This window comes from Mustela nigripes, chromosome 13 (genome assembly GCF_022355385.1).
Source record: "Mustela nigripes isolate SB6536 chromosome 13, MUSNIG.SB6536, whole genome shotgun sequence".
Classification (NCBI taxonomy): domain Eukaryota; kingdom Metazoa; phylum Chordata; class Mammalia; order Carnivora; family Mustelidae; genus Mustela; species Mustela nigripes.
In genome coordinates this window covers 128,412,328-128,434,956 of record NC_081569.1, presented here as the reverse complement: position 1 = coordinate 128,434,956, position 22,629 = coordinate 128,412,328, and the positions used below count along the sequence as shown (strand labels likewise).

Sequence of the window (22,629 nt, the reverse complement as noted above, 5' to 3'; positions counted from 1 at the left end):
ACTAGAAAGCAGGTAGTACCAGCCTCGAGGCACCAGACTCCACGAATGAACCATGGGTATCTACTGCCTCTATCCCTTGCTCGCTAAGTCACAGGAGCCCCGCCAGCAGCTTCAGGAGACAGAAAGACGAGGCAGAGCACCAAGGATGCATCTCTGAAGGACAGGAGAAACAGTGCCAGGGAGCTAAAATCTAGACGCAGATTTTCTATGCTCAAATATCTCATTTAATGCTCTCATTACACTTTCAGAGATTTAAAAAATATTAAGATTTTATTTATTTATTTGAGAGAGAGGGAGAGAGCATGAGTGGGAGAGGGAGGGGCATAGGAAGGGGGAGACACAGACTCCCTGCTGAGCAGGGAGCCTGACTTGGGACTTGATCCCAGGACCTTGAGATCATGAAGGCAGACGCTTAACTGACTGAGCACCCAGGCACCCCTCGGAGATTTTGACATGCAGAGATTCATATCCTTGTGGTCTTTTAAAATTAAGTGATATTTGAAACAAAAAGGTACAAAGAATAGCACAACAAAAATCTCAAATTCTGGGATGCCTGGGTGGCTGTCAGTTGGGTGGGTGCCTTCAGCACCTGGTCATGATTCCAGGGTCCTGGGATCGAGTCCCGCATCCCGCATCGGTCTCCCCTGCTGCTCCCCCTGCATATGTGTGTGCTCTCTCTCCCTCTCTTTCTGTCTCTCTCACAAAAATAAATAAAATGCTTAAAAAGAACACCCCAAAACTCATTTCCTTATTATCTGCTTAGGAAACCAAGCATGCCAGTACAGCCAAATATTCATGGTATACCTCCCATCACCTTTCCCCACCTTCTTGTGGAGATGACCACAAGAATGCTGATTACATCCTTGCACTCTCTTTCATTTTTCTTTTTTTTTTTTTTAAGATTTTATTTGTTTATTTGACAGACAGAGATCACAAGTAGGCAGAGAGAGAAAGGAGGGGAAGCAGGCTCCCTGCTGAGCAGAGAGCCCGATGTGGGGCTCCATCCCAGGACCCTGGGATCATGACCTGAGCCAAGCCAAAGGCAGAGGCTTCAACCCACTGAGCCACCCAGGCGCCCCTCTTTTTCATTTTTCAAATACACAACTAAATCTGATGGAAAGGATATATTGCTTTATAAAGATTTGAGTTCCGGTTAAAGGCATGGGGCTCCCCCGCAGGTTTTGGTGTCTTCTAACGAGGCTGCAGGAGAAGCAGAGAACTGTCTGAAAAAAGAAACAGTTTCAGTAAACTATGACAATATCAACTGGAATACTATATATGTCATTACACTCGGGGGGTGGGCAGACACGTATTTGAAAACATAATGGCTGAATTTTTTCCAAATTGGATGAAAAACATAAGCCCACAGATCCAAAACACTAAATCAATGCCAAGCACAAAGAGAACCACAGCAAGGCATGTCATGTTTAAATTGTTGAAAACCAATGATTAAAAAAAAAATTTTTTTAAGGAACCGGGGGAGGGGTCATTACATACACAAAGGACAATATAAAAATAATCTCTGGCTTTTCATTAGAAACAATATAAGACAGAAGACTAGGAATTAAATCTTTAAGATTTAATTGAATTGAACAAAATACTGTCAACCTAGAAGTCTGTATCCGGTGATAAAGCTGAGGGAATTCATTGCCGGCAGGTGTGTTAAAGGCTTGAGGGAAATGATACAAGGTAGAGACACTCAACTCCCCACAAAGAAGTAAATGGAAAGAAATAAATACCAGACATGGTAAAAATAAGAGATGTTTCCTCCCTCCATTTAAAAATCTATGTAAAGGGGCACCTGGGTGGCTTAGTGGGTTAAAGCCTCTGCCTTCAGCTCAGTGATCCCAGGGTCCTGGAATCAAGCCCCGCATCGGGCTCTCTGCTCCGCCGGGAGCTTGCTTCCTGCTCTCTCTCTGCCTGCCTCTCTGCCTACTTGTGTTCTCCACCTGTCAAATAAATAAATAAAATCTTTTTTTAAAAATCTATGTAAAAGAAAAATAAGAGTTTATAATAACGATGTACTAAACAGTTACAGCAGATGTAGAAGTAAAATGCAGGACAGACACCCACAAACGAAGAAGAAATGGAACAACAGTGTTGTAAGCTTCTGGTGTTATCTGTGAAGAGATATAATATAATATTATGTCCCATAATATTATTTGGAGGTAGACTGTGAGAAATTAAAGATGCATATTGTGCCTATTGTAAACTTTAGAGCAACTACTAAAGAAAAAGAGAGAGGAATAACTAATATAGCAGCAGAAATAAAATGGGCCCTTAAAAATACTCAATCTGAAAGAAGGTAGCATGAACAGAAGAAAAGAGCAAGATGGTAGACATGAGCCCAACCACACGAACAATTATATTAAAAGTAAATGGACTGTATGGAGGAACATTGAAATATTATGCTAAGTAAAAGAAGCCAGGGGTGCCTGGGTGGCTCAGTGGGTTAAGTTTCTGCCTTCAGCCCGGGTCATGATTTCAGGGTCCTGAGATCGAGCCCCGCCTCAGGCTCTCTGCTCAGACAGGAAGCCGGCATCCACCCCCACCCCGCCCGCCTCTCTGCCTACTTGTGATTTTTCTCTCTCTGTTAAATAAATAAATACAATCTTTAACAAATACATAAATAAAAGAAGCCAGTCTTAAAAGACCCCATATTGGATGATTCCGTTTACATGAAATGCCCGGAACAGGCGTGTCTATGAATTCGGAGAGTAGTTCAGTAGATTCTAGGGTTGAGGGAGGGACAGGGTAGAGGAATAGAAATGACTGCTAATGGGCGTGAGGCTTCTTGTCAGCATGACAGAAATGTTCTAAAATCAGATTGTGATTGTACAACTCTGTGAATATGCTAAAAATGAATTGTACATTTTTTATTTTTTAATTTTGTAAAAATACTTTATTTATTTACTTGAAAGAGCGAGAAAGAGCATGAGGTGAGGGGAGAGATCACTTCACTGACTGGGCCAGCCAAGCTTTCCCCCAAACTGTGAACTTTTAAAAAATGGAAGTGAAGTCGGCATTTAACATTACATGCATTTCAGGGGTACAACATAGTGATTCGACAAGTCTGATCATTGTGCTATGCTCCCACCTGTGTAGCTACCCCCGTCACCACACCGACCATCACAGCACCCCTGCCTGTATTCCCAGTGCTGTACCTTCCAGTCCCATGACTGACTCATTCCATAACTGCCTCTCCCACTTCCCTTGACCCATTTTGTTCGTCTTCCGTCCCCTCTCCCCTTTGGCAATCATCAGTTTGTTTTCTCTATTTTGGGGTCTGTTTCTGCTTTTTGTTTGGTTGTTTATTCATCGTTTTATTTTTTAGATTCCGCATATACGTGAAATTATATACTCCTTGTCTTTCCCTGTCTGACTTATTTCCCTTCGCATCATGCTTTCAACGTTCAACCAAGGTGTTGCAAATGGCAGGGTTTCCTCATTTTTACATCTGAAGAATATTCCAATGTGAGTGTGTGTATGTGTGTGTGTGTGTGTGCGCGCGCGCGTGCACCAGGATTTCTTTATCCATTCATCTGGTCATGGACACTGAGGTGGTTTCCATGGCTTAGCTACTGGAAACAATGCTGCAATGAACATGGGATTGCAGATATCTTTTCAAGTTAATATTTTCATTTCCTTTGGATATATTCCCAGAAGTGGAATTGCTGGATCATATGGTAGTTCTATTTTTGATTTTTTGAGGATCCTCCACACTGTATCCACAGTGGCTGCACTAGTTTACAATCCTACTGACAAGGCACAAGGGTTCCTTTTTCTGTTGGAACTTTATTTATTTATTTATTTATTTATTTATTTGAAAGAGAGAGATCACATGTAAGCAGACAGGCAGGCAGAGAGAGAGAGAGGAGGAAGCCGGCTCCCTGCTGAGCAGGGAGCCCGATGCGGGACTCGATCCCAGGACCCTGAGATCATGACCTGAGCCGAAGGAAGCGGTTTAACCCACTGAGCCACCCAGGCGCCCCTGTTGGAACTTTTTTGATCACTGATTCAATCTCTTTACTCATTACTGGTCAATTTGTATTTTCTACTTCTTCTTGAGTCAGTTTTGGTAGATTGTGTGTCTAAGAATTTATTCATTTCATCTAAAGAGCCTAGATTGTTGGCATATATTTGTTCATAATATTCTCTTATCATCCTTCTTTATTTCTGTAGGGTCAATAGTCATGTCCCCACAATTTTTTATTTTAATAATTTGAGTCTTCTCTCCCTCTGTTCAGTCCAGCTAAAGGTTTGTCAGTTTTGCTAATCTTTTTGAGCATCAGCTTTTGGTTTTGCTGATTCTTTGTTATTTTTCTGATCTCTATTTCATTTGTCTCCACTCCAAATTTTTTTTTAAGGTTTTATTTGTTTATTTGACACAGAGAGAGATCACACGTAGGCAGAGCAGCAGGCAGGGAGAGAGAGGGAAGCAGGCTTCCCCTGAGCAGAGAGCCCGTTGCCAGGCTCGATCCCAGGACCCTGAGACCATGACCTGAGCAGAAGGCAGAGTCTTAACCCACTGAGCCACCCAGGCGCCCCTCCACTCCAATTTTTACTGTTTCCTTCTTTCTACTTTCTTTCTTCTTTTTTTTTTTTTAAAGATTTTTTTTTTTTATCAGACAGAGATCACAAGTAGGCAGAGAGACAGGCAGAGAGAGGAGGAAGCAGGCTCCTTGCTGAGCAGAAAGCCTGATGTGGGGCTTGATCCCAGGTCCCTGGGATCATGACCTGAGCCTGAGCCGAAGGCAGAGGCTTTAACCCACTGAGCCACCCAGGCGCCCCATCTTTCTACTTTCTTTGAGCTTAGTTTGCTCTTCTTTTTCTGGTTTCTTAAGTTGGAAGAACAGGTTATTGGTTAAAGATTTTTGTGCCTTTTTTAGTGGAGGCATTTACACGTATAAATTTCCCTCTGAGCACTGCTTTCATCACATATCGTCAATTATAGAAGTTGTATTTTCATTTTTATTCATCTCAATATATTTTCTCATTTCCCTTGAGATTTCTTATTTGAACTTTGGGTTATTTAAGGGTGTATTGTTTAATTTCCATGTTTTTGAGTTTTCCAGATTTAGTTCTGTTACTGATTTCTAATTTTATTCCATTGTGTTCAGAGAACATATTTAGTATAACTCCAATCTTTTTAAATTTATCGAGAACAGTTTTGTGGCCCAACCTAAGGTCTATACTGGAGAATGCTGCATGCGCACTTGAGAAGAATGGGCTGTTGTTGGGTGGAACATTCCAGAGTCATCTCTTAGGTCTTTTAGTATTGTCAAGTCTACTATGTCCTTGCTGATCTGTATCTAGTTGTATCCATTATCAAAATTGGCATTATTGTCAAACTGTTTACTTCCCCTAATCTTGTCAGCTTTTTCTTCATGTATTTTGATAATATACATATATGTTATATACATATATATTGATATATATGTATATATACATATATATCTAATATATATTTGATAGAATACATGTATGTTTACAATTTTCATGCCTTCTTGATAGTGACCTTTTTATATAATGATTATTATATATTTTTATATACTATTTCTATTTTCTTTTTTTTTTTTTTTTTAAGATTTTATTTGTTTATTTGACAGGCAGTGATCACAAGTAGGCAGAGAGGCAGGCAGAGAGAGGAGGAAGCAGGCTCCCTGCTGAGCAGAGAGCCCAATATGGGACTCAATCCCAGGACCCTGGGATCATGACTGAGCTGAAGGCAGAGGCTTTAACCCACTGAGCCACCCAGGCGCCCCTGTTATTTCTATTTTCATTATTATATCATGTCATTCTTTGTCCCTTGTAACAATTTTGCCTTAAAGTCTATATTTTCTGATATTAGTATAATCACTCCAGCTCTCTTTGGTTACTCTTCGCATGAATGTCTTTTTCATCCTTTTAATTTGAGTGTATTTGTGTTTTGGGATCTCATGTGAGTCTCTTGTGAGCTTATATTTGTATATTTCTTTTTTTTTTTAAGATTTTATTTCTTTATTTGACAGAGAGGGAGCAAAGAGAGCACATGCAGAGGGAGTGGCAAAGAGAGGGGGAGGGGGAGAAGCAGGCTCCCCACTGAGCAGAGAGCCCCATAAGGGGCTCAAGCCCAGGATCCTGGGATCATGACCTGAGCTGAAGGCAGCCACTTAACCTACTGAGCCACCTAGGCACTCTGTATTTCTTTTTAATTCATTCTTCCAGTCTCTGACTTTTGATTGCAGAGTTTAATTCACTTATATTTGAAGTAACTACTGAAAATATAGGACTTACTTCTATCACTTTGCTATTTGTTTTTTGTATGCCTTATCCTGCTATTGTTTATTTTCTCCACTACCATTTTTTGTGTTAAATAGGTACTTACTTTCTCGTGTATCGTTTTAATTTCTTTGTCATGTTTTATTACTATATATTTTTGAGTTATTTTCTTAGTGATTGCTCTGAGGATTACAACTGGCATCTTAATTTGTAACAATCTAGTTCAGATTAGTTTCAGTAGTATGCAAAACATTTTGCCCTTGCATAGCTCTGTACCCACCTTTATGTTGCTATTGTCACAAATTACATCTTTATACATTGTGTGTTTATTGACAAGGATTTATAATTTTTTGTTTTATTCAGTTTTCTTTTAAATAATATAGGAAAGAAAGAAAATACATTAACACTGACTTTTATATTTACCTATGCAGTGACCTTTACCAGTGTTTCTTGTTTCTTCATATAAAATCAGATTACTGTCTACTGTCCTTCCATTTCAACCTGAAGGATTCTCTTTAGCATTTCTCAAAAGACAGGTCTACTGGTGATAAACTATATCAGTTTTTGTTTATCTATAAATGTCTATATTTCCGTCCTGCGAGAATCCCCCTGATGGAGGTGGGGAGCAGTTAACCTTAATGGAATATCAACATGAAGACTCAAGTATTCTTATCAACTTAATCCTCAGGGCATCAGCCAGACTCAGGACAGAATTGGGATAAAAATGCACAAGCTTCAACACTAAGATCTGTCTGGTCATGCTCCCAGTTGTCTCAATTCTGGATGGGAGAACCTTCCCTTTCAAATACCGCCAGAGTTCTAGCACAACAGAGGTGCTTCCTTTGTGATGTCATCAGCATCTGCCTCTGACCTGGCCCACCAGAAGTTTCTAATATTGATAATTGGCAGTGTCTGTTGGTTGATGGTGGATAAAAGTGACCTCTCACCAGTCATGAACTTCCCATCTTCTGGGAGAGAAGCACTATAAAAGAGGCTACTACTAGCTAACAACATCTAAGTGGTGGAACACTGGTGAGTGGGGCCCTAGCCTGAGGCCAGGAGGAAGGGGGCCAGGGAGGCCAGGCTGTGCCAGCAGAGGGGAGGCCTAAATTCTCTGCCATGGAGGGCCAAGTGGTTATTAGGGCCTGGCTTCACTCTGGCCCCCCAACTTGGGGAATGCCAGCTTCCAATGAGGGGTCAATGCTATATTTCTGGACTTAAGCCTGAGGCCTTGTTCTATCTTGAAATCTATAATCTCATGTCTGGTTAGATGGAAGAAACTGGAAAAATCATTTTCCACCCCAATACATTGCTCTCCTCCCTTCTGCACAGGAAATCAAATTCCCTCCTGTTCAGAAAAGCATATTAGAGTGTGTGATAGAAACCCAAACCCCAAACATGGAAACATTCTTGGAAAGCTTTGATTTGGCTCTTGGGGGGCAGCAGATACCCTACAGTATCTGGACGGTCATTTAAGGTGTGAATAGTGATGTGATTCTGCCTTAAAAATACTGTCCCTGTTAGTGGCACGAGTTTACATTCTGGGTCCTATAGCAAAATCTGTGGAGTCTTGTGTCTATCACCTCTGGACCCACAGCCACCCTCCTCTGTTTACTCCCTAGCAGTCTTATCCAGCACCCAGCAGTGCTGACCCAGCTCCAGGTCTAGGGTGTTGGGGACTCTGGAGTACCCTTCCTGCCTTGAAGCCTAAAACCAGTGGAGTCTAATGAAAAATGGGGAGCTGACTCTTGCTGACTCTTCCTGTGTGTCCCACCTTTTCCCTGTCATACTGAGTTTTCCTGAGCATCTCATCTGGGCAGTACAGAAAGGCCATGAACAGTTGTGTAGGTTGTGTACAGTTGTGTTTGTTTTTTTGCAATTACATTCAGTTCTGCAATGAACATCCCTGTGTATGTATGTCTTTATGAGTTCAGGGGAATTTCTGATGAGATGATTTCTAGACAATAGTGGGGAGGTCCCAGGGTCACTGTGGGCCCATAACACTCTTCTGAGGGCTATGCTCCTGCATTTGTTCATTGGGATGGTCGAGAACCTCAGGCAATCTCACTGATCAATAATCAAAATCACCTTACTAAGCTCTGGGATCTACCCTCTCCGCCTTGCAACACCACCATTAAGAAGTATCTGTTGAGGGCCACCTGGGTGGCTCAGTGGGTTAAAGCCTCTGCCTTCGGCTCAGGTTGTGATCCCATGGTCCTGGGATTGAGCCCCACATAGGGCTCTCTGCTCGGCAGAGAGCCTGCTTCCTTCTCTCTCTCTCTGCCTGCTTCCTTCTCTCTCTCTCTGCCTGCCTGTCTACTTGTAATCTCTGTCAAATAAAATAAATAAAATCTTAAAAAAAAAAAAGAAGTATTTATTGAGTCAGGGCACTGTGCTAGATAATAGGAATTAAAAGAAAAAGGAGGTACGATCTGATCCATAATCTAGTAGGGAAGAAGAAATATAATCAATGAACCAAAATCTCTGCTTTCTGATTCTTGAAGAAAAGTGTCACCTTGGATGGCTGAGTTTTCTGGATGCTGACGGTCTCTACCTTTAAACATATGTTTTATTTTACGTTAACCATTTTAGATCAGAAATACTTTCTAAATTAACCTTGTTTTCATCTTAAATGAAAACGTTTGGTCAGAATTAACCTTCTCTTAATGATGTAGCGTATTTCCAACATTACCCTGTAATACCATGATGTCCCCAGGCCTCTCGGAGTGACCCTGAACTAGAAGACTTCTGACTTTGTTTCATAGTTGTTCTATCTTCTCTTGCTCTTGACTTTTGCTTGTTTCACTGCGCTTGCTTATTTATGAGTCCCTCCTTCTTCCGGTGTGCTCCTGCTCATCTGCTGTAGGCTTGACAATCAGGAGACTACGTTTGTCAGTTAGGCTTCTGGTTCAGCTGTTGTGACAGAGACCAAGGTGTTCAGCCATCCAAGGCTCTTCTCCTCCAGGTCATCATGCAACTCATGTTCTTAATGCCTTGTTGAGTGGGCAACCCGAGGGTGCTGTCCTTGCCAGCTTCATCAAGCAGCTCCCCACCCATCCCCATGCCCATGGTCCAGTCTGCACAAGGGAAAAGAGGAAGTGGGGAGCAGGCAGCTTCCTTTTAAGAGTGTGGCCCAGAAGTGAAATATGTCACTTTCACTCATTTCCCATTGGCTAGAACTTAGTCCTGTAGTTGCTCCTGGCTGCAAGGGAGGCTGGGAAATGTAGTCTCTGGCAAGGTAGCCATGAATCCAGTTTTAATCTTGGAAGCTCTGCTGCTAAAAGGAAGTGGGAAGGAAAGCTATCAGGGGACCCTTGGCAGTCTCTGCCACCCTGGATATGCTGAAATTGTATGTAGAGTAAATGTAGGTGGGCTCTCATTGAAGATATCTACAAGGTGCTCTTCTGCAGAAAAAGCACCAATTCTGACAGTGTGACAGTTCCATCTGTCTGGATGGCTCAGGAGCCTTTGGTTTCTTTGCTGTTGTTCTGGATAATGTTCTCAAACAAGGCACTGGCCGTTAACAAAACAGTCATAAAGACAATAGCATAGTAGTCATTGTCTTTCATAGAACTCCTACCTTAGTCCACATAAGAGCATGAAAAATGTTCTCAGCACCCGCGAGTTGGAAGCACCTTTCCTTCAAAAGCCTCCCCAAGCCCACAAAGCCTCAGCTATTCATTTCATACACCTTTACTGAGCACCTTCTACCAGCTTCACCCTCATCTGGGTGGCTGGTGTTCAGCTGGTTAGGACACTGGTTAGGACAGAGGGGTCATGTCTTTGATTAGATCATTTTAATGCCCGCCTGGCATTTTCATGGGTTCTTGTTCTTCCTCTTCTGTGTCTCCCTTTAGTGCATATCCTTGATGCCTCCTAGGTCTTGCCTCCAGGAGCAGGAGTGACTTAGGTTTGGGCTTATCAGTCTTATCCCTTGCTGCTGCTCAAACACTTTCCATGGCTCCCAGGGCCTACCTAGTAAAGTTCAAATTTCTGAGCCTTGTCTTTGAGGTCCTTGAAGACCTGCTTCCAGCTTTCCACTCTGGCCTCGGCTTCCACCAGAGGGCATGTCCAGGGGTCAGGCTCACTAGGGAAGCAGGCTGCGCAGGTTCTACGTGGATGGGACCTTGGCAGAGGGCTTGAAGAGCTGCTGAAACCAGCTCCTGATCTGGGCTAGAATACCCACCATTCAGTCTCCTCCCAGGACACTCAGTCCAGGATGCCTGGGAATTTCAGTGTTGGGTCTTGTCTTCACTTTATCTAGGTCTTTCCAAGAAAGGAGAGATGAACAGTGACCTGCTTCTTCTGTATGTGGAAAACTGAGTTAAGTACCTTCTATGCATTTTATATTCCTACCCACCCTGTAAGGTAAATACTGTAATCGGACTTCTTTTATTTGTGTCAAGGTGCCTGTTTTACAGATGAGGAAGGTAATTTCAGAGTGGTTAAGCAACTTGTACAAGGTGACATAGCTAGTAAGAGACAAAAGTCCAGATCTGAACAAAGGTTCAACTGCATCTGAAGACCATGTTTTTTCCACTTAACACTGGGCCTTTCTAAAGCCCCATTACATAAGGTCTCACCCTGAGGTCAGACACTGGTTCTGTAATGAGGAAGCAGAGGAAAGGGACAACAAGCTGCTTCTGTTCAGGCTTCTCTTTCTCCTGCCAGTACCCAGGACAGTAACGATGGCAAACAACCACTAGATTCACTGAGCATCTACTTCGTGCACAATATCTCATTTCATCCTCATAACCGCCTTCCAATGTTGTTATTATTTCCTTCATTCTATATATGCAACGAATGAGGCTCAGAGAGGTTAAGCCCCATATTTAGATGGCCCAGCGGGGATTCGAATCCAGGCAGCTAGAGTTCTTGAATGCTGCTCTTGCATTTATCTGGCTGAGAAACACCTCAGGAAGGCACAGCTCCCCTCCCTGCAGCATCTTGTACCTTGTATTCAGCTGCTTCCTCTAAGGTCTTCTCATCTGATTGCTAATAACTCCTAATGATCAGTATCTTACCCTTATAAAACTGTAGACAGTCCCTTTTCAGCTCTCCTCACCCATTAGCCATTATACTGATAGTACAGGATAATGTCTATAAAATAAACATGCCTGGGCGGGCCCCTGTCTGGGAAAAAGAGAGTGAGTTCCCTACTACCCCTTACTCTGCAGACGGCTCTTTGGGGGTTCAAACACGGGTACCTGCCTCCAGGGCCCAAAGTAGCGTCTCTAGCCCAATAGCCAGGACTTTGATGAAACTGGAGACAGGAAGGGGACAGTGGCCCAGGCTAACTGCAAATGACCCAGCCCACTCCTTTGGGCCTACCAGGCAGGGCTGTGGCCAATCTGTAGATCTTTTCTCTGCTGGGGAAGAAAGAGGGAGTACCAGCTACTGGGCACCAGGAGCCGGTCCCAGGGCGGGGCAGAACCCTGCTACCTTTGTGTCGTTGTGCATCTTTTCTTGCTTTGGCTGGCGCCCGGTGGGGAGGTTCGGAAGGAAGACACGCCTCAGAGGAGAGCTTGGGGTAGGGGTGAGGTTGTAGGGTGGGCGGAGAGCAGCAAGACAGCTACCGAGGCCCACGGCATCAGAGGGTGCCGGAGCCATGGCTGCAGGGATCGGCAGCCTTGTGCATTTGCGATGGTAGTTTGCAGATGGTTCCTTGTAGAGACAGGGTCTCTGAGGCGGAGCCCGGGCCTTTGTATATGATAATCCAGCCTGGGTTCCCCGGTGGGTCAGAGCAGCTTTGGGGCGGAGCCAAGCTTGGCTCCAGCCGGGGAGGAGCCGGGATGCCGCTCCCGCGGTGATGCAGAGGGGAATTTGCTGACAGTCCCTTGCCAGGTGGGGCTGGCTTCACCAGGCCCGCGAGGAGGACCGGCTGGCTGTCTCCTCCCAGGTAAGGAGCGTGCTGCCTGTCACCGCATCCCGGCGGCCGGGGCACCCTGCCTGGGGCTGGGCCGTGACGCCCAGGCGCAGATGTGGTGAGCACGCGGGTGGTGTGAGCCAGGACTGATCAGGCCGGGAGAAGGGGAGCGGAATCCGGGTCCTGGACGGGGGAGGGGGCGGGGAGGGACTGCTTGCTCTTTGCTTTCCGGGACCTCGGACTGGGCGGGGTGGGGGTTGGGGAGACTGCGCCACAGTCCCTTGGCACGCTGGCTGGCTGCCGGCCTGGACCCAGGGAAGGGTGGAATGAGCTGCCCACCAGGGAAGGCCGTAGCTTGGTCGACTGTCTTCGCTGGGTTTGAGGGGGGTTGGGCGGGAGGCTCCCCCCAACCCCCCACCCCTAACCCCAGCCTCTGCCTGCTTGACAGCCAGGTGGGTTACCTCTGCGAGTACCCCCACCCAGGGATTCCCCAGGGCTGTGCCGCCCACTCACTGGGCTGGGCTGGGAGGGGGGTGCGCTTCCCCCGCAGTCTACTGCACCGTTATGAGTTACGACAGCGTCACCGCTGCTGGCTGCCGGGTAGGGGTCTCATTCTGTATTGGTGGGCTGGGCTCCTGGGCCCCCTGGACTAGAGGATGCCACCTTTTCTCATATGCTTGCAGAGAAAGGTTCTTGCATCCATCCCCCTCTTGGCCTTGAGAGAGAAACTTTGGATTTGAGTGTAGGACCTGGGGAAACTGAGGCCGGGGGTGCTGTGGCTTCACTGAGGTCACTTAGCAGGTCCTACAGAGCTGTCTTCCCAGGCACTGCCTTGACCATCTAATGCTCTCTGGAGGGGCAAGGGCCAATCTTGCTCTCCAGGCTCCTGGTCCAATTTGGGGTGGATGACCACCCCCACTGCAGGGCCCCCTTTTCCCAAACCCGAGAATGGAGGAGGTTACAACTTCTGCAGGGCCTCTCGGGTGTTAGGAGTGTGAACACTGCAAGGATAAGAGTTGTCTGGGGACAGGAGAAAATCGCTCATGAAAAACGCTCATCCGAGCAGAGGGGACTGTGGGCCTCTATCTCCTTGTGGGTTCTGGGAGAGAGGGAGAGTTGGCTTCTGGAGAGGAAACCCTGAGGGGGCAGCCCAGTTCCAGGCTTCAGCCCCCGTACTGGCCTTGTTGAAAGCCACCTGCAAGTTCTCAGGCTGCTGTGGAATGAGGAGATGGACTTCCTCCTCTGATGGCCTGCGTCTCACTGGAGAAGAAGCCAGGGAACCATGTTGGCAGGATGGCCTTCTCCCGACGCCACCCCTGGGGTGGAGCATCTCACCCTTGCTCTCTCTCCAACACCTGTCCCCTGGAGAAATGGACTACTGTTGGTTCTGTGGCTCTTGGAGGTGACCATGGGGTGACAGTACAATGCCAGAGAGAGAAGAGGACCTATCTGGCTGGTGTCCAGTTCCTCTGCTGGGATGCCCTGAGGGTCTCCAGAACAAGGACCACTGCCCCATCCTGAGAAGCTGGTGGTGTGTCCCTCCCGGCCAGCAGAGGCAGGGTCAGGCTGTGGAGAGGCTCCTGGAAAGGAACCATTCGTGGAGAAGCATGGCATAGGTTCTGGACCAGAGCTGTTTTTGGCTGGCCCCCTGCCGTTGGTTTTCCTACCTGACAGCTGGGCGTGAAAACACCTTCTTCAGCTGGGTCAAAGGGCTTTGGAAACATGTCACCCATTTATTACAGATGGGAAGGGCTATTCCTGGACACTGGTGTAGATCCAAGCTGTTTCCAGCTTTCTTGCGGGAAAATGTGGCTCTTCCCTCTATGGGGGATGCCCTCTCCCTTGTGGACAGTCTAGGGCACTCCTCGAAGGCTTGGAAGGCAGGCCATCCCTCCCTCGTGCACCTGGGGTTGTGTTTGGGCCCCTGAGGGCTTCTGTTGGCTGCCTGTGATATTTAGCAGAACTCCCCCACAGCCAAGCACTGGTGACCGGGGGCCCTGTGGACCTTGCTGCCAGTCTGTACCCTCCCCACTGTCTGTCACAGCCCAGGGACACTGTCTCTCCTCTGGTTCTTCCTGGGAAGCGGCTGGTGGAAGAACCACGGAGATGATGGTCATAAAGTCCTGGGAGCTGTTTGCACGCAGTGTCCAGAGTGCAGGAGACCGCCCAGCGTTTGGAGCCTCAGGCAGGCTCGCTCTGGGAACAGCCGTAAGGACAACACTCTGAGGAAGTGAGATCAGCAGCTTTAAAACACTGTTTAGCCTGGGGCAGGACCCTGTGTCCTCTCTCTGTCTTGGGAAAGCCACGGTTTTCCTGGGTTACTCACCTATCAGCTTGGGTGCTGTGGACTGGACTCCCGTTCTTGCCGTGAATTGGCTGGTGCAACTCGTGCAGATCAGGGTTCCAGGGGGAGCTAGGATGAGAATGGGGCAGCTCATGGGGTACCATGTGTCCTTGTCATGGATCTGTCTAGACTGCCCTGGGCAAACTGAGGCAGCTCTTACAAAGAACGCCAGTGGCCAGACCCCTGCATCCTGTGTTTCTAGGGCAGGGAAGGCAACCAAGCTGCCATGTTACTCCCCAGCACCCGCGGCTGCCGAAACAGGGAGAGGCAGGGGTGGGGTGGCCGGGGCAGGGGGATGCCCACAGTCACCCCCTGCCTCCTCCTGGTGATTCGGATTGTTCCAAAAGGGAACTGAAGCCTGGAGCCATTTTCAAAACCAGGATCCAAGTGTCCTGGGATCCCCCGGGCTGACGTCCCCAGGCTTCCATTCTGCTGTTCCGCACAAGCTCTCCTAAGACAAGATCAGCCGAGTCTTCCCAGAATTGTGCCCCACAAGAGGGACACTGGCCTCAGGCCATAGGATCCTGTCAAAAGAGAAGGGCATCCTGAGATCTTTGAAGGTCCAGATGGGCACGATGTGCCTTGGCCACCTGGCTGGGGATGTGGCCGTGTGATGGGCTTTGACATGGGGGCCTCAGCGCCTCAGGTGTCTGAGTGGCAGTGAGGGGACCCTAGGCTGGAAATGCTGCAGAGGGCAAATGAGCCCCTGGGGACAGCAACTGGGTTTCGCTGGGGGCCGTGGAGCCGTGGAGCACGAGGGACAAGGCACACACAGACACCTTGTCTGGGGGCACACGGGAGCCAGGTTTCTACCCTCTTCATTATCCCCGCCACAGGGGGCCAGCCCAGCCCCTGGGGCATGGGGGTGGGGGGAATGTCAGGAAGCAGAAAGGTGGACATACCTGCATGTGCTTAGAGACCCGGAACCCTGTTCTTTCCATGCACTCCCCCCTTTACTGGCTCAGTGGTGGCTGTCCGGGGTCTCTGGGCAGGCTGGCCACGTTTTGGTGGCAGTGGTTGACCAACAGTGTGGACAGCTTCGGGCACTGTTTGAACTGAGCTGTTGCCTCCAAAAGAGCAGGCAGATGGCCTGGTCTTCCCAGAACCAGAGGGTGTGTGGGGGGCATGGGGGACAGGTGTGGGGGACGTCTGTCCTTCGGTAGGACTGGAGCCCTTCTGGACTGGGAGCTCATGTGCCCAGACCTGCAAACGCAGCCAGGCTCTGGGGAGAGCTGCTCAGGCAGTGGAACGACAGCCTGAACCGTGTCCCTGCCCTGAGGTCCTGGTGCCACTGAGTGACCTCACATTCCTTGTTACTCCTGGGGGAGGGGCAGAGCAGGTGTGAGTGGCCCACTTGATGGATGCGAACACTGAGGCTCAGAGAGGTTTTAACAGCCACAACCACACGCAGGCACACGTACATTCGCCGGCTCCAGAGCGGCCGAACCCAGAGCGGGTCCAGGCCTGTGTGACTCCCAAGGAGTGCCCCTCCTCCCGAGCATGGCTGACAACCTCCGCTCACCTGCTATCCCCGCTGCTGGTGGTTTTGCTGAAGTGGCTTAAGACAAAAGGACTTGGAAGTGAAGGTCGTGCGTGTGTCCCCTTTCCCTCCACTCTGGGCCGGGTGCCCAGAGCAGGGCTCTGCTGAAGGACTGCAGGGAATACAGAAGGACAGGACTCCCACCCCACCATCACCTCAGGCCCCGGGATGCACTGCAGGCTTGATCAGACGGGCTGAGCTAGGCCAGGGCACGAGATTCAATGCAGGGGCCCTGGCTTCATGCTTCATGGAGGGTCTCCCCAGTCCCCTGGCCTGACACCTGCCTAGAGCAGCCAGAATGGAGGGGACAGGCAGCAATGGCCTGGGCTCACAGGACTGCAAAGCGGAGGACGCGGAGAGGCTGAGTCCCAGCACTCTGCTGTGGGTCTGGGGCAGAAGTCCAGGCCCGGTGACCTGATTTGTCCCCAGAGACAGAGAGGCAGAGGTGGGGGGGACAGGCTCTCTGACTTACTCCTACTCCAGGGCCTGGGTACCCCAGCGATTTACCTCTTATCACGTGAGTCATCTTTGAGCCCATCTCTGACCTGGTCACTTCTTACTGGCTCCCCAGAGCCTGCCATTGGAGACTGAGCTTGGGTTAGACCCACTTACCCTTTTCCAACCTGTCTTCCTGCTTCCTTCCACCTTCCCACACACTCTGTTCTGGCTCAAGGCTCTTCCTGCATGGAGCGGGGATGGCCCCCTCATGGTTCAGCTAAGAACCACCACTCGGTCACATCCAAGGTGCCCAGGCCGTTTGACCCACCCCCTCCTCCCAGCCCAGTCATTCCGTCATCCCCAGCCTCATTCGGTCAGACCCTTCCTGCCTTTCAAACTCCGGCTCCCATGCCACCTCCTCCATGAAGCCTTCCCTGGAGAGGTCTCATAGCCTTTATTAATGCACTTGTCCCATTAGCATCTGTCTCTTGTGCTAGACAGTGAGCTCATCCTGACATTTGTCAAGTGTTCACTGAGTGCCAGTCACACACATGTCCTCTGGTAACTTGTGAGGTTGGGGGCAGGTGGGCAAGCCAACTGATCGTGGCGACAGCTGCAGAGATGCTGGAGTAATGGCGGGAAGAAGCACCGCGGATGTTTCCGCAATGACATTCAAAACTGCAGCGGTACATACTTTATGACCAACAGTTTCACATCTAGGTGTATAATTACCTCGAGAAACTCACACGTGTGCTTGAGGAGACAGCTCCAAGGGTATCTAGGGCAGTAAGGCTGGAAGCACAAAAGAGGTCTCCACGTCAGTGTCTTCAGTGTCTACAGGGATGGAACAGAGAACTACAAATGTGATCTTACGCAGCAGTTAAAACACACGGAATTGGGAGATTTTATGTTTTGTAACTTCTACCTCAATAAACACGCGCGCGATCGGTATTAGCATAAATAAATCTCAAACAGTATTGCATGAAATGGGAAATTGCCGAATAATACCGTTCAGGAACATTTCATTTCTGTGGCAATCACAGACAAAACTGTTTGTGATTTATGGATGCAGACGTGTTGCAGTAGCTACTAGACTCGCACTTGTGGTCTTGGGCGAGGGGAAGAAGGAGCTGGTGCCGGTGGATGGAAGGAAGGGCTTTTAATTTCCGAGTAATGCTGCTTTTAACAAAAAAGATCTGAGGCAAAAATGATAGAATGTTAACACGAGTTAATTCCATTGGTTTTATTCTTTTAATTTTTTGTGTTTAAAGGTTTTCAAAATTATGGAATGCCTGGGTGGCTCAGTTGGTTAAGCAGCTGCCTTCAGCTCAGCTCATGATCCCCAAGTCCTGAGACTGAGCCCCGTATCTGGCTCCCCACTCAGCGGGGAGTCTTCTTCTCTCTATTTCCCTCTGCCCCTCCCCTCGCTTGTGTGCTTTCTCTCTCAAATAAATTTAAAACAATTTTTTAAAGATTTTATTTATTTATTTAACAGAAAGAGATCATAAGTAGGCAGAGAGGCAGGCAGAGAGAGGAGTTCTCTGTTCACTGAACAGAGAACCTGATGTGAGGCTCGATCCCAGGACCCTGGGATCCTGACCTGAGCTGAAGGCAGAGGGTTTAACCCACTGAGCCAACCAGGCGCCCCTAAATAAATTCTTTTTTTAAGTTTTCAAAATTAGGGGCACCTGGCTGGCTCAGTCAATGGAAGCCTGAGACTCTTGATCTTGAGGTTGTGAGTTCAAGCCCCACGTTGGGTGTAGAGATTACAAATAAAATCTTAAAAAAACTTTTTTTTAATTAAAAAAAAAAAGTAAACTTGAATGTCAGAGGAAAGGCACTGACTTTTCCCGGGGAAGCCAGGAAAGTTTCCAAGAGGAGGTGGCAGCTGGGGATTGAAGACAGGGTGGGAGTCGTCACGTATTACTGGGTGAGGGGGACTTGTGAAAAGGAGATGTGGGATGTTCAAGGCCAGGGCACATGTGCAGGGGCACTCCGCACTTTTAAAATGTTTTCTGAATGCTCCTCCCCCACTGCCTTCCTCCTCCTCGTCCCTGATTCCAGCTACTTAGTCTCTGGGCCATGCACATGGTCAGTAGGCTGCTGTTCGAACAGCGTGTGTCCTTGGATGACTTTTTAAAGGTCTAAGTAATCTCATGGGGGTTGGGGTAGGAGTGAGCCAAATATGTAAAATTGAACATTAAAATGGGGAAATAGCCGCTAATACAGAGAAGAGAAAAAATATTCTTGGAGGATTCTGTGCTTGACCACATGTAAATTCAGCTGAAAATCAACTGAAACTGATAGTTTTCTGAGAAGATATAAATCAGCAGTTTGACCCCAGAAGAACTAACTAGAAAGTGTGAATGGATCAATAATCACGAGAGAAACTGAGTTTTCATAAAACTCTCCCCCAAAACCCTGAGGTTTAGCCAACTTTGAATTTTTATAAACCTCCAAGGAAAGGATATTGCTATGTTTTTAAAAATATTAATTTATTATGAGAGAGTTATAATTTATTATAAGAGAGATAGAGAACCCCAGGCAGATTCCAGGCCCAGCATAGGGCCCGAAGCAGGGCTCGATCCCATGACTGGAGCCAAAATCAAGAGTCAGATGCTTAACTGACTGAGCCACCCAGGCGCCCCTAATTACATGTTTTTGAAGCTGCACCAACCATGCCAGACCATAGAGAAGGAAAGATTCCAAATTATTCTGTGAAGCCGGCATAACACTGACAACACCAAAAAGGAAAAATGACTGAAAAAAAATCCAATTTCTGAAGACTGGTGCAAAATTCAAAAATTAATAACAACAAATAGAATTGCACAGGGTTATGTTTAAAAAACAAATGCACCACAAGCGAGTGGGACTATCTTGAACCAAGTAATAGGTCAAAAGAGGTGAAAACTCACGTAAACAGCTCCATAAATGCTAAAAATGGCTTAAAGGCATTTGGTAAAGTTCAACGTATGTCCCTGATTGTATCTCCACTTTTTAAATGTTTTTGTCACTTTATTTTATTTTCTTGCATCTCGGTAAGTATACTTTTTAATCCCCATCCCCTATTTTACCCATTCCCCCCCACCCACCTCCCCTCTGCTAACCATCAGTTTGTTCTCTATAGTTAAGAGTCTATTTCTTGGTTTTTCTTTCTCTTTCTCCCTTTCCTTTGATCATCTGTTTTGTTTCTTAAATTCCACATGTGGGTGAGATCATATTTGTCTTTTTCTGACTTACTTTGCGTAGCATAGCACTTGCTAGCTCTATCCGTGTCATTGCAAATGGTAAGATTTCATGCCTTTTTTATGGCTGAATAATATTCCATTGTCTCTATATACCACATCTTCTGTATCCATTCATCTATGGATGAAACTTGGGCTGCTTGTATACTTTGATTATTGCAAATAATGCTGCTATAAACAAAGGGATGGGTGTATCCCTTTGAATTAGTGTTTTTGGTTTTGTGGGTAAATACCCATTAAGTGCAATTACTGGGTTTAGGGTAGTTCTATTGTTAATTTTTTGAAGACCCTGTGTACTGTTTCCCACAAAAGCTGTACCAGTTTGCATTCCCACCAACTGTGCATAAGCGTTTCTTTTTCTCCACATCCTCACCAACATTGTATTGTTGATTTCAGCCATTCTGACAGGTGGGAGGTGATAGCTCATTGTGGTTTTGATTTGCATTTGCCTGATGATGAATGATATTGAGCATCTTTTCATGTGTCTGTTGGCCATCTGGATTTGTCTTCTTTGAAAAAATGTTTATTCATGACTTCTACCCATTTTAAATTGGATTATTTGGTTTTTGGGCGTTGAGTTTTATAAGTTCTTTGTACATTTGTACATTCTGGATACTTACATTTTATTGGATATGTCATTTGCAAATATTCAGTGGGTTGCCTTTTTGTTTTGTTTCTTTCACTATGCAAAAACTTTTTATTTTTTGATGTGGTCCCCATAGTTAATTTTTGCTTTCATTTCCCTTGCCTCAGGAGACATGTCTAGAAGAATGTTGCTATAGCTGATGTTAGAGAAATTATTGCCTGTGCTCTTTTCTAGGGTTTTTATGGCATCAGGTCTCACATTTATGTCTTTAATCCATTTTGAATTTATTTTTTTGTGTAGTATAAGAAAGTGGTGCAGTTTCATTCTTTTGCATGTTGTTGTCCAGTTTTCCCAACACCATTGGTTGAAGAGAGACTGTCTCCCATAGTCATTCCTCCTCTGTCGAAGATTAATTGACCTTATAATTTGGGGTTCGTTTCTGGGTTTTCTGTTCTATTCCATCGAACTATGTATCTGTTTTTATGCCAATACCATACTGTTTTGATCACTACCACTTTGTAATATAACTTGAAATCTGATACCTCCAGCTTTGCTTTTCTTTTTCAAGATTGCATTGACTACTCAAGGTCTCAGTTTTAACTCTTATTTAATAGGAATAGATGGACATTGCTTAACATAATATTATGCATGTGTGTGTATGTGTGTTTATAGATATACACACATACGAGGGGAATATGACCTTAAACATTCTTTAACATTCCTCTAGAAGTACACTCCAATACAAATTTTGAAAATAGAAGTTATAAAAGGAGGCCAACTTATCAAGTTGTAGACGATAAGATTCATTATCTGGAGAAAAAAAGAACAAGGTCATCTCCTGAAAAACTATGAGAAATAATAAAGGAATAGAGTAAGATGACTGCTAATAAGTATTAAAATGGTATTTATGACATAGAAACTTTAGATTCTTAGAAAACAAAACGGAAGGGAACATTTACAGTATCAGTAAACGTGTTAAATCTACCTAGGAGTTAGTCTAATGGGAGGTGGCAAGAACCGGTCTGGCTGCTGCCGTTCACCCCTGTTCCCCAGCACTTAGAAGGGGGCCCAGCAATGGTAATAAAGATTTGTCAAATGCTGAAACTGGCTGATGAATCAAGGGAACAGAAGCCTTTATGTAGACAGAGACCCAAGCACATCTGAGAGGCAGTGGTGACGGTAGTCATCACTGCCATACAGTGGTCCCTGTATGCCAGGAGCTGTGGGACGCCCCCCACCTGTAGCCAAGCCTGGGACCCAGCCCGCAGAGCAGTCCTAGTGCACTCGAGAGGAGTGTATGTGCCACTGCCCTTGCGAGGGGTGTCCCACATCCATGTGTCCGGACCAGTAGGTCTATAGTGTTGTAGATACTCAAGTCCTCTGACTCCTTATTGATCTCTCTGGGGGTCTACCCATTAAACCCCCTCCTCCGTTGAGTTACTCTTTTCTCCCTTCAGTTCTGTCTGTGTCATATCATTGCGTGCTCTGCTGTTAGGTGCCCATGTATTTATAATTATCATCTCTTCCTGGAGAATTGACCTTTTTAATCATTCTAGAATAGACTTCTTTGTGCCTTGCGGCAGTTTTGAACTTTGGATCTACTTTGTCTGAGGGACAGTGTGACCACCCCTGCTTTCTCCTGGTTCTTTTCTTTTTTTTTTTCCCCCCCCTCTTCTGGTTCTTATTTGCATACAGTATCTTCTCCCATACCCCCCTTTTTTAATTTCTTTTCAGTGTAACAATTCATTGTTTATGCACCATACCCAGTGCTCCATGCAATACGTGCCCTCCATAATACCCACCACCTGGTTCCCCCAACCTCCCACCCCCCGCCCCTTCAAAACCCTCAGATTGTTTTTCAGAGTCCATAGTCTCTCATGGTTCACCTCCCCCTCCAATTTCCCTCAACTCCCTTCTCCTCTCCATTTCCTCATGTCCTCCGTGTTATTTCTTATGCTCCACAAATAAGTGAAACCATATGATAATTGACTCTCTCTGCTTGACTTATTTCACTCAGTGTACTCTCTTCAGGTCCCGTCCATGTTGCTACAAAAGCTGGGTATTCATCCTTTCTGATGGAGGCATAATACTCCATAGTGTATATGGACCACATCTTCCTTATCCATTCGTCTGTTGAAGGACATCTTGGTTCTTTCCACAGTTTGGCGACCGTGGCCATTGCTGCTATAAACATTGAGGTACAGATGGCCCTTCTTTTCACTGCATCTGTATCTTTGGGGTAAATACCCAGTAGTGCAATTCCAGGGTCATAGGGAAGCTCTATTTTTAATTTCTTAAGGAGTCTCCATACTGTTCTCCAAATTGGCTGCACCAACTTGCATTCCCACC

General features: G+C 46.4%; 1 protein-coding gene across 5 annotated transcripts in view; it reads left to right on the top strand.

Moving 5' to 3' along the window:
* The window catches only part of TMEM63C (transmembrane protein 63C), a 128,812-nt gene that overhangs the window by 45,369 nt on the left and 60,814 nt on the right, over positions 1-22,629 (top strand). Inside the window, exon 1 of one of the 5 annotated variants that reach the window (XM_059373649.1) lies at positions 11,845-12,160. The exons of 3 other annotated variants lie outside the window; for them this stretch is intronic. The gene's annotated coding sequence lies outside the window, so the exon portion shown is untranslated. One more of the 5 variants, XM_059373650.1, reaches the window with a different exon arrangement.